Source organism: Nycticebus coucang, chromosome 18, assembly GCF_027406575.1.
Source record: "Nycticebus coucang isolate mNycCou1 chromosome 18, mNycCou1.pri, whole genome shotgun sequence".
Classification (NCBI taxonomy): domain Eukaryota; kingdom Metazoa; phylum Chordata; class Mammalia; order Primates; family Lorisidae; genus Nycticebus; species Nycticebus coucang.
The window spans coordinates 75984704-75994763 of record NC_069797.1 but is presented as its reverse complement, the minus strand read 5'-3'; the positions used below and the strand labels follow the sequence as shown (position 1 = coordinate 75994763).

The 10060-nt window shown below is 50.9% G+C and overlaps 1 long non-coding RNA gene across 2 annotated transcripts; it reads right to left on the bottom strand.

Moving 5' to 3' along the window:
• Positions 1-206: 206 nt before the first annotated feature.
• Positions 207-9561, bottom strand: LOC128570230 (uncharacterized). Of its 2 annotated transcripts, none has more exons than XR_008375537.1 (3): positions 9450-9561; positions 2653-8543; positions 207-383 (listed from the first exon to the last, which is right to left on the bottom strand). It is a non-coding gene; the product is annotated as an uncharacterized LOC128570230 (long non-coding RNA). The 2 variants fall into 2 exon arrangements; XR_008375536.1 differs by having other exon boundaries at positions 207-2945; positions 4028-8543.
• Positions 9562-10060: the final 499 nt, after the last annotated feature.

Genomic DNA, 10060 nt, shown 5'->3' with positions numbered 1-10060 from the left:
GTTTTATTTTTTAAAAAATAGGCATTGAATTAATAAATTAAATCATTTATATATTTAAATTGAAGTTAATAGATATTACATTTTATTATTTATTAAATATGAATCATTCATTAGGTTTATTCAAATTAAACATCAAACCTCTACCAAATTAAATTTAAATAATGAAGTCTATTATTAGTGAAGTAAGATTGCCAGGATCAGGGTAGGAGAAACTATTTTTTTAGTCAAAATAGCACAGGGCCTTATTACGTTCTTTGTATAACATGTGAAAGGAAGATTGGGGAAGTCAAAGGATTTGACCTTGAACACACAGCTAATGTGGTTCTGAGCTGAGATTCCAACCGGGGTCTGCTTGTTTCCAAGATCCAAGCCAGTGGTTGAACCTGCAAAGCACATTTCTCTTTAGGATGTGAGGACAGAGGATTGTCAGGCGGGATCAGAGAGGCTGCAGCAGAGGTTCATCTTATTGGAGGGGAGGAGGAGAGGAAATGGGTCTCTGCCCAAAAGAGCACACCGAGCTAGGCACCCGCAGAGGGAACACCCAGGTGCCCGGGGTTCAGGCAGAGACGGACCACACCATCTCAGCTGGAAGGAGATGCTGGTGAGGGGGCCGACCTGCCACCCCATCTCAGAGCTCGGGACCCCCCAGGGGGCTCACTGCCCTCTGTGCCTGCATTGGGGTGAATGGTGGCCCCGAAAAGGGTACGTTCACACCCTGATCCCAGAACCTATGAAAAAGTCCCTGTTTGGGAAAAGGGCCTTTGCAGATATAATGACGTTAAGGATCTCAGGTGAGATCGCCTGGGTTATCCAGATGGGCCCAAACCAAGGGCAGGTGTCCTTAGAAGAAACAGAAGAGGAGACGGAGAAAAGAGAAGGCTGAGGAGAGAGGCAGAGTTCAGAGAGTGATGGCCACGGCCCCAGATGCAGGGGCCCCCCAGGAAGGCCAAAGGGCAGAACCTCCCCCAGAGCCTCTGGAGCTGCATGGCTCTGCCCATAGAGCATCTCAGAACCACAAGAGCATTCTGTTGCTTTAAGCCTAGCAGTCTGTGGTCCTTTGTTTCAGCAGCCCCAGGAAACCAGTATGACACCAAAGGACTCGCCTGTCCTCCCTGTGGGGATGTCATGGAAAGATGCTGCAGGGAGGGGCTGCCCCCAACCCAGTGGCACTGGGCCCTGCCTGGTCCCTCCTCGGCAAAAGGACCTATGCTTGGGGGCACTCATGACCCAGTCCGCTGTGAGAGAGGGAAACCCCTGACTCCATGGCGCAGAGGAGGGAGACGCTCCCTCCGCCATGTGGACTGGGGGCACTGGGCAGCCTGTGGCAGTGAGGATGGGTACAGATAGGCTCTGGGTTTTTAGAAATTCTGTGTATGGAAATGCAGACTTACAAGGACACATGGTGGTCGTGGTTAGTTTCATCGTAAGTCTTTATAACCAGTGTCATCTGCATAGAAACCCCCTTGCACCATCCACGCATCAACCGAGCAGATACCTTTCACCCCTTTGGGGGTGACTCTCCAGCTGTGCCCTTGGCTCAGTAGCTCAATCTGCCCTAGGCAAAGCCACCAAGCCACGTCTCCCCCCTCCTCTTCCCCATCCCCACTGGCCTCCAGGCTGTAGGGTCCCCTGCTCTGCCCTCCACCCCTGAGGCCACTCCCTTGCTCAAAACCCTCCACGTCCTCACTACTGACCAAACCAAGCACATGGTCGGCCACCTGAAATCCGAGGCTGTGCCTGGATGGCCTCTGCCATCTTTCTGACCTGATCTCCAGCAGCTCCCTTGAGCTCCCTTATGGACTCTGAGCTCCAGCATAGCCTAGACTAAGGACTGGCCTCAAACAGTGGCTTTCAACTTCTCTCTGGCTGCCAAGTCTAATCTTCAAATAGTGTCTATGTGATGGGCGAAAGGCCCATCGTCCTCTCTGTGGGCCCGGCCTCCCCCACACCACCCAGCTTCACAGAGAAAGGGTTTTATCTCTGCGGCCCCCTTCCTGCGTCCACATCCACGCCACACCCACACTGGCTCCTGGAGTGTGCCCCCTGCCTGGTGCCCAGCCCCTGGGGAGTGGGACAGTGGGGAAGAGGAGAAGAGAGAGCCAGGCCAGAGTGGAGGGAAGGGAGGACAGGAGAGGGGTTCTCATCTGCAGAGTCAGCGCCTGGGCTTCTGCTTGTTGTGAAGAATCTAGGTCATTGTTGAAGTAACAAATGAAAGTAAGACAGAAACTGTAAAAGAGTGGAGGTGGGGGGGGAGAGAGACTGCTGCCAGGACATGGGTGAGCAGTTTGGTGTCAGGGTTCTCCCGAGAGAGCTTTAGGTGTAAGGAGCGGGCTCAGGTGGGCGTGGGCCTGGCGGGGCTGGGAGCAGCGGGGCTGGGAGAGGCTGGATCTCGTGTGGGGCTGGGCAACTCTCTCGATGGTCTTGACATGGAAATTTTTTTTTTTTTAAAGTAGCTGGGACTACAAGCACCCACCACAACTCCTGGCTACTTTTTTGTTGTCGTTTAGCAGGCCTGGGGTGGGTTCGAACCCACCAGCTCCGGTGCATGTGGCTAGTGCCCTAACCACTGAGCTATGGTGCTGAGTCACAGAAATTCTTCTCAGAAAAACCTCGAATTTTGCTGTTAAGGTCTCCAACTGATTGGAGCCACACCCTTACTTTCCAGGGTCCTCTTTGTCACCTGGAGTCAGCTGGCTGTAGGTCTGGACCACCTCTGCAACCTTCCTTCACAGTGACACCACAGGTATGCGTGTTTCATCAGACAGTGGGGTGCTCCAGCCTGGCCAGGTTGGCTGGTGAGACTGATCCTCCGGATGGGTGAGTTAGTGACAACTGGGGCAGCGAGGAAGGAAGTTGGGATACAGTCTCCTTTCATGCCACCAGGCTGCCAGGTCCGGCCTTGTGGAGCGTCTGGCGACCAGGTTATGTTGCTGAGAAGCTCAGACCTGCTGGGTTTGGAAACAGCTGGGGTGGGTGGTCCAGCTCTGCCGCCCCCATCTTGGCACCTAAACCTTCCTGACTCACCCCCACTCCCCACAGCAAGCAGCCCACTGCTCAGAGGTAATCTTCTATTAGGTCAGGTCATGGCTGGAAAAGCCTGGCAGCCAAAGGGAAGCACCCCCATTCCTTTACAAACTCAGCTTTGCAGAGGTGCTGAGTTCCCCTGTAGTGCAGAGCGTGGGACTCAGGCTGGAGCCCATTTCCCCATCAACTGTAGAGCAGGGGAGGGAAGGACAGCCACCCTCCCCCCACTTCTCCCTGTGCCTCCAGGGTCTACATGGGAGCCAACCCCAGCCTGCAAACCACCCCTGCCCTCAGCTCAGCCTGGGGCACCCCTGCGGGGTCAGTAAGGCTGATGTAGCAAAGACAGATCCAAAGCCCCTACCCCATCCCCTCAAGTAAAAATGTTGCAGGCGCCAATCTGGCATTAAAACATCCTCTGTCACTTCCCACTGAGGAAATAATTCCTGCTGCAGTCTCAGGATTTGACAAGCAAAAGACACAGCCATTTGGCCATTCAGTGTGACTGTCTGCGAGCTCTTCCTCATCCCAGGTCCTCTCCTCCCGCTTAATCTCCTCTGTATGGGAACCCGTGGTTTCCTTCCCACCCCAAGGCAGTGTTGGGGCCAGGCTCCGGCAGAGTCTTAAGAAGACTCTGGAATATTGATGGAGATGCTTAGGCTGGTACATCGCCATGGCAACCTGTTCCACTGAGCAGGGAGGCGGCTGCCAGGGCTCTGAGGTCTGCCATGTGGTGCTGGAGGGGTGCGTTGCTGCTGATTCCCCAAGAATGTCTCCTTAGGGGGGCCTGGAGGAGGGGCTGCCCAGCCAGTCTGCTACAGCCTGGGTCTGTCCTCCCCCAGGTAGGACGTGAACCCTCCTGAGGTTGGATTCAACCAGCAGGAAGAACTCAGGTTCCAAAAAGGCTTGAGTCACTCAGGAGGAAAGGGTGTTCCCCTGCCAGGCTCTGGGAACAGCCCCAGTCCCCAAGGATGTCAGAGGGCACAGAGAGGCAGGGTCACTCTACCTTATTCCACGTGGAGGGAGAAAGTCTCAGTCCCGACGTGTCCAGACGGGCTCTTCCACCTGCTCTCCTACTCGGAGAAGAAGATGAACATACTTGCATCTGTCACCTGAGCGCTCCTGTCCCCTGCCAGAGGCAGCCGGGCACTCTGCGAGCAGCAGGACGTTACCACTCTCCCTCTGGTCCTCTTTGCTCCCTGGGCCCGTCCTGGCTGGCACCCTGATAAGAGCTGGTACTGAGACTTGCCTCAGCTGGGTCCAGCCATGTGGGAGAGGGAGGAGATGTAGCATCCTCTGGCAGGATAGACGCCACTTGCTTCCGACCCTGGTGAGAGCCCTTCCACGGCTTGGGGAAAGGCCAGATTCCAGACTTTAGAGGCCCTTCCTGGTCCAGCCCTGCTAACTTTGGCCCTCTGCCTTCCATGTAACCCTCTCCCCTCTTCATTTCTAGAATGTTCTAACCACTCACCCTACTTCCTGCTCGCCAGCCTCCTTTGCACAGGGCCGTTCTCTGCCCAGGACATGCTCCTTCTCTGGCCCCTGCAGGTCTCAGTTTAAACCACACTTGTGAGAAACTCCTCCCGTCTGGACAGGAACAGAACCAGGTTGAACAACGACTCTCAAAATTCATGCTCATCCCAAGCCTCAGATGGTGATCTCATTTAGAAATAGGGCCTTTGAGGGTGCAATCAAAGACCCTCTCTTTTCAGATGGGACCATACTTGACAAGAGTGAGCCCTAAATTCAAAGACTGGGGTCCTGGGGAGACACCCAAGGAAGGAGGCTGTGGGAAGATGGCAGAGAAGGCAGTAACGCAGCTTCTCCGGGAGCTGGAAGCGGAAGGCGGGGCTCTCCCCTGGAGCCTTTGGGGGCAACGGGTCCTGCTCACACCTGACGTACTCCAGGCTCCAGACAGTTAAGAGAATACATTTCCATTGTTTAAAGCCACCCAATTGTGTTAATTCACAACAGCAGCCCCAGGAAACTCACACAAGGTCCATGTTAGGAGCCCCACAGGTTCCAAGGTAAGTGTCTGTCACAGAGGCAGCCGCATAGATGGCCTGCAAGGTGGCCCTTCTGGGGCTGTCTGTGCTCTGGGCTCCCCTGCTGGAGTCCCAGACTCTATTAGAGGGCACTCAACTGGGAGATCTTCCGAACTCCAGCGGCATCCTCCCTTTCTGCCTCACACAGGTGTCACCCCACCAAAACTCCCTCACCCTAGATGGGTGTTGTATGCAGCTGGGGCAGGCACCTGGCCCTCCCAGGGCCTCAGCTCCCTCACCTGTAACTTGGGGCACAGCCCAGCATGAGGCAGCTGCCCTCATCAGCATGGCCCGTGTTGCTACAGTGCTTACCAAGCTATATTTTGATCGTGGTTACTTTCATTTCTCTCCCCCAGGATTGGGGCTTTTCATAGGCAGGGACTGTTTCTATACATGTCTTCTGCAAAATGGAGACTTGAAAGCTATTCAGGATGGTGGATGAGAACTAATCCTCCAGGCAGTTATCAGGAGTGAGATGAACATGATCCCAAAGGAGACGGGGGTTTATAAGGTCACAAGCAATTACAGATGGTGAGGAGTTGGAGCCCTTCTTGGGGTCAACAGGACTTAAGTCTTAGTTACAAATATCTTGATTCCAGAGAAGTCTTCTCAGCCTTCCAAGTTCAGCCATCCTGAGTCAGGCCCTGAATGTCACTAGTCTATCCTGGGGCTGTCTAGGTTTCTGCTGAGCACCCTGGTACCCGAGGAGGGAGGCCCCACCTCTGCCTCTGTCACAGGCAGCCTGCCCATCCCTCCTGCCTACAGACTGGTCACATGTCTCTCAACCAGGCTCCACATTTTGCCTCTTGTGCTGGTGGGAGCCTCTCCAGAGGTAGGCCCACCCTACCCAACCCCTGGGCCATTGTGGTCAGCCCTTGGCTAGACACTGGTGACCTGAGGACATGGCAGGCATGCAAGAGATGTTACCTCCATAGTGGGTTGAGTGGAGGCCCCCAAAATACGTCCACCTGGAACTGTGAATATGAAGTTATTTGGTAAAAGGGTCTTTGCAAGTATAATTAGAGTAAGGATATTGAGATGAGATTATTTTGGATTATCCAGGTGAACCCCAAATCCAATGACAAGTGTCCCTGTGAGAGAAAGCCAGAAGATTGGAGACTCAGAACAAGAGCCTGGGGCCCAAAGCTAGAGGCAACAAGGCAGGATTTCCCCTAGAGCCTTGAGAGCGAGTGGGCGTGATGCTGGGACTCCAGACTTCCGGCCTCTAAAACTGTGTGAGAATTAATTTCTCTTGTTGTATGCCAATGCCACGTGTGGGGGTTTGTTACAGAAGAAAATAATTATATCACTGAACAAGGCAACTGAGGACAGTCATATATCACCACTGCCCTCCTCCTGGGGGACAACTTGGCAGTATCTGTCAGTGACTCAAATCCGTGTTCTTCTCAGTTTCCGGGTCTTTGCATGTGCTGTGCCCTTTGATGGAACACTGTTCCCCTTGTCACCTTCGCATTATAGCCTGGCACCTCCACATTGAAGACTCTGGAGTCCCAGAGACTTTCTCACACACTGGAGCAAAGGCAGTGCAGACCCTCGAGGGTGGGGAGTGCGCTTTAACACTGCTAACGTGTATGCGTCTTGCAATCAGGGACATATCTTATTTTAATTTAGCAGCATCTTTTCTTTTTTCGGTGCCACATAAAGTGATAGTAAGTGTGTAACAGGTTATATTGGAGTTTTTGAAATGTTAAGGAGGTGCACTGTGGCGCAGTTGTAACCCAGCAAGATCAGAAGTAAATGACCGTTAATAAGACAATGGCACAGTTCGTAGCGGTGCACCTATTCTGTGGAACACCACTCAGAGGCTGAAACAAACAAGGCAAGTCTGCGCTGCCCTGGAAGGCTGAACGCGGAGGCTGGCCAGAGTCAGGAAGGGCCAGTGTCCCATTGCACAGTCTGCCAGGCATGGGACATCGCCCTTAGTCAGTGAAGGTCAGGTCTCCAACTCATTGGATGAGGCCCATGCACATTAGTCCATTTGGGAGGCTATAAAAAAAACCACCATAGACTGAGTGGGTTATAAACAACGGAAATTTACTCCTCATTGTCCTGGAGGCTGCAAGTTCAAGATCAGGTGTGAGCATGGTGGAGCTGTGGCCAGGGCCTGCTTCCAGGTTGCCAACGTCTTGCTGTGTCCTCAGTGGCAGAAGGTGAGGGATCTCTCTGGGGGATTTTCTATAGGAGCATTTATGCCATTTATGGGGGCTCCACTCTTGTGACCTAAGGACCCACCTCCTAATAGCATCACCTTAGAGGTTAGATTTTCAATATATGAATTTTGGAAGGGACACATTCAGTCTGTTGCATGGGGTAATCTACTCTGTTCAGTCTGTGAATTTAAATATTAACCTCGGGGGGAGGGAGAATATTAATTTCATCTTAAAATACCCTCATAGAAACATCCAGAATTATATCCAGGCAAATATCTGGTCACCCCGGGGGTCAAGCTGATACATGAAATGAACCATTCACATTATTAGTGAGACCTGGTAGGTTCACGGCACATCACAGCTAACTAGTACTCAATTTGTCAGCATTAGCAATTACCAAGAGAAGTATTCTAACTACAGACACACTGGAGGGGCCTTTAGCAGCTTCCCAAGGGCTGTGACCCCCACCCTTCGTTTTGCCCCAAAAGGCTCCTTACGCAGAAGATAAGCAGGGAGACTTCAAGTGTCAGGAGCTGAGAGCCCTGAAGATGGTTCACACGGCCTCTCCAGGGCTGTGTCTGGGCTTTGAGGAGTCACCTGGGAGAATCTAAGTGCATGTACCTGAAGCAGAGTGGGGCCACTGCAGGAGAAAGCTTCAGGTGGAGGGCGCCCCCCAGGGGCCCTGGTGCTCTTCACTGTGGACTTCACTGTGGACTGTCCCTCTCCATCTGCCCTGCACGCTTTCCCCAGGAGCCAGGGCGGCTGCCACCCCGGCAGTGCACAGCTTTAGCACCCTTGGCACCTCCTCTGTCCTACCCAGGGTCAGACAAATCTTTTCCCCTCTTAACTCAACATAGAGAGGTTAGAGTTAAAATAGACACTCGCACCCCACCACCAGCACTGCCATCAACAACAACAACTTTGGGCTGAACTGGGGGGCGGATACAAACACAAACTTGCTGGGAATGAGAGACACAAAGTAGCAATTCATTCCTTCAGACCAACCTGAAATCTACCCAGGGCTGACTTAGGTGCAGAACTGAGGTCTTTATCAGTCCCCCATCCCTCCCCAGAGGAAGGATCCTGCCTGAGAAGCCCATTTGGGGGCCATTTGCAAATCTTACCTCCCCTCCTTCCTTCACCAACTCGCTCACTCCCGGGGGGTTCCCCGCCCCTGTCGCTCGCGTGATCACATCTTGATTAGTCAGCTCTCCCAAGCACGGGGGATCCCAGATTGATCCCACGCCTTGACTGTGGTCATGGTTACACAGCTGTCACCTTAATCAAAACTCATAGAAATGTGTATCTAAAAAGAGTGAATTTTACTGTGTGTAAATGACACACACCTCCATGAACATGACGTCAAAAAAAATAACAAGACGATCTGAATTAAAAGAAGACATTCCATTCTTTGCAAAGGATAACACTATAAAGATAATCAATGCTTAATAAATTAATATATAAATGTATGTATCAATCTAAATTAATATATAATATAATATCGTATGCAATGTGTACTATAATTATTCATATTAATCCAGAATAAACTGATATAAAATAATTAAATTTCATTAATATATAATTTATGTATATTAATTTGTAATATAATTCATTACTACTAATTATATAAGTTAGTTGTAAATTTATTTATATTAATTTATAATATGGTCCATTACTATTAATTGTTTTATAAACTAATCATAGAGTGGCTGCAATCCTACTCAAAATTGTGTGGTGGTGCCTGTGGCTCAAAGGAGTAGGGTGCTGGCCCCATATGCCTGAGGTGGCAGGTTCAAACCCAGCCCTGGTGAAAAACTGCAAAAAAAAAATTATGCTTGGATTTTTTTTTTTTTGTAGAGACAGAGTCTCATCCTATGGCCCTCGGTAGAGTGCCGTGGCCTCATACAGCTCACAGCAACCTCCAACTCCTGGGCTTAGGCGATTCTCTTGCCTCAGCCTCCCGAGTAGCTGGGACTACAGGCGCCCGCCACAACGCCCGGCTATTTTTTGGTTGCAGTTTGGCCGGGGCTGGGTTTGAACCCATCACCCTCGGTATATGGGGCCGGCGCCCCACCGACTGAGCCACAGGCGCCGCCCTATACTTGGATTTTTTTAAAAAGGAATTTGATAAACCTAGTCTAAAATTTATACAGAAAAATAAATGTGAAGCTAGGTCAGAAATCCTACAAAAAGGAAAAAGAAGAGGACTTACCCTGGGCAGGAAGGCCTGTTCCAGGTCACTAGACCTGGGTCTGGACACTGATATGGGAACAGACCTCAGATGGAGGAGAACAGACCTCAGAGTCTCCCACGTTCACACGAAACTGAATGCATGGTAAATATGATTTGAAACAATTTAAAAGGAAAGATTATCTATGTCTATTATCTATGTCTTAACTCTGAGATTCACTTTTTCCCACATTTTAATGATGCTGAGCTCAGGGCATGTCTTACTTACAATTGTTGTCACCATGCTGATGGCCAGAGGGGAGAATCGGAGCATGTCTCACTGGCTGAGTGAGTGCAGGTGTGAGAAGTGCCAGGATGCGCAGCAATCCAGACGTCATGATTTAGAAGAAAATCCTGATGAGGTCATGGAGAATGTTTCTAAGAAATGCTGCAAAACGAGTGTGCTCAGCGACCCTGAAGTCAAAATTTTGTGAAAAAGCTAGACATCCATCACTCTGAACATTAAAAGCTATAATTTTCTTAGGGATTATATTGAGCCCCAAATAGAGCTCCTCTTGAGGAAGGTGCAGGTGGGAAGTTCAATGTCATGCTCCCCCTATGACCTTGATACAGTAAGAAATAGCTGCTGCATTT